Consider the following 2231-nt stretch of genomic DNA (forward strand, 5'->3'; position numbering starts at 1 on the left):
ATAGGACACTATCTAGGAGCCAGATGATATCCAAGGTAGACTTCTCAGAGTTGGATTGCTAGTGTCCCAGGTGTAGTTGTTGGTCTTGTGGGGCCAGAGGTGAATTCTTTCCTTGGGTGCTCAGGGACAGCATCTCTGCGAGATGATGAATAGCCCACTAGATCCTACACACACTCCAGATGCTCTGGATTGTAAGGGGTGATGGACTCTTCCGGGTAACCCAAAGTGTATATATGCTCTATTTTCTTTGATAGCAAGGTTCCAGGGAAGTTGACTTCTCCCATAGATGGTCATTTAATGTGCACAGAATAAGCCTAAAGTGAGTAGGATTATTTGGCAGAGACTTGGCATTTCTCCCAAGCCCTAGGGCAGCCTCAGGATGTGGCCGTCCCTCAATAGCTACCTCTCTTGTCCAAGGCTCTGTCCGCCCACCCAGATCCTGCAGGAGGCCACCGATAGCATCTGCCTGTGGGACTCCTGGTATCCGTTTGTTAATGAGTCTCGCTCTGTTGATCGTTTTTCATTAGACATACTGAACAGCTATGGCCGAAGCCTGCACCACCCAGACTGCACCTGTCATCATGAGTAGATGGAGTCTGTTGTACTTTGAACTCTAGAGAGCAGACCTCTCCTCCCTGCTGAAGTCATCTTCCTGCAGAATTTCTTTCTGGGGTTTCCCTATTGGCAGGATTGGTCTGTATTTCCGCACCCCCCTCCCCGCACCTCAGAGATATAATTGACAGATGACAATATATAAATTTAAGGTGTATAGCATAGTGTTTTTCTACACCTACATATTACAAAATTACCACAATAAGGTTAGCTAACATACCCATCGTCTCACACAGTTACAAGATTTTTTTTGTACTGAAAACTTTTAAAATCTCTTATCTTAGCAACTTTCAAACATACAATACAGTATCGTTATCTATAGTCACCATAGGATTGGTCTGTATTTTTACCAAGATGAGGAAGGAGTCGGTAGACTGAGAGTCAGGGGATCTATCTGTTTCATTAATTTACTGTGTGATTTGGGGCCAGCCTGGGCCCTCTCTGAACCTCCTTTTCCTTACAAAATGTGGATTTGGATACAATTATCTCTGACCACCCACAAGTCTATGATTCTAGGACTAAGAAAAGCAGGAAGGCGAGGGCAAGATAGCATGAGTTTCCTTGCTGGGAAAGGTTCCATTTAATAATAACAACAACACAAAAAAGAGTCAAAATAGTCGCCACCCTTCATATGAGTTTGCTTTGCCAGATCTGTGCTGTGGGCTTCACAGAGGTCATCTTACTAAAGCCTCAGAATAATCCTAGCAGGGGGGTATTGCTTTAATTCTTATTTTCCAGATGATGAAACTGAGCCTCAGAAATGTTAAGTAACATGCAAGATCACAGAGTTAATACGTTGGGACTCCGTTGTAGATTCTGTCTTTGAAATCTACAATTCTCTCTGCTTCTGGGAAGCCCAGAGCTCGGAGGCAGAAGATTTGACCCACCCATGTGCCAGGACAAACCGACTTTGTCATTCATGCCTGCCTTTATTTAGACACCAACATCACTGCTATTTAGGGTTGATTTTTTTAAAAAACAAAAACAAAAACAAAAACAAATATAATTGCTTTCTCTCTATTCTGCCTTATTCAGCAAAATAAATGAATGAATATTTCCTATAATACACATTTAATTTTCTTCCAAAAATGAAAGCATTTGTCCCTCTACTTTTGTTTTCCAAGCCCAAAGAATTTTTTCTTCTCTTCTTGGGAGTCCAGAAATAATAAAAATTTCATTAAAAGTTTCATGATTCCACAGCTAGAATGAGGATCAAGTAATAATGGAGCAAACTTGTGAACACCCTGAGGAGACGTTCCAGAAGGTTCCCACCACCCACTCCGCTCCCAGTGTTTTTCAATAGTCACACACTTCCCTTAGGATCTTAAGATCCCCATGTTCTCACACATGTCCTTTATATATGCCATTCGTCCGCCCTAGGATGTCATTCCCTCCTTTGCCTGGAGAGCCCTTTACCCTTACAGGCTCAAGATGTCACTGCCTTTGTGTTACTGATTTATGCAAAATATGCTTATTTGTTCACTTCTCCATTCTGCACTTAAATATTAAGCACCATTTAAGCATTGAGGGCAGAGGCCTGGTCTCACCTTTGGAACAGCTCTAGATCTGAGCTCACCTGTTGCATATAATATATGCTTAATAAAGGTTTTGTAGTATAC

Source organism: Pteropus vampyrus, unplaced genomic scaffold (genome assembly GCF_000151845.1).
Source record: "Pteropus vampyrus isolate Shadow unplaced genomic scaffold, Pvam_2.0 Scaffold1, whole genome shotgun sequence".
Taxonomy (NCBI): domain Eukaryota; kingdom Metazoa; phylum Chordata; class Mammalia; order Chiroptera; family Pteropodidae; genus Pteropus; species Pteropus vampyrus.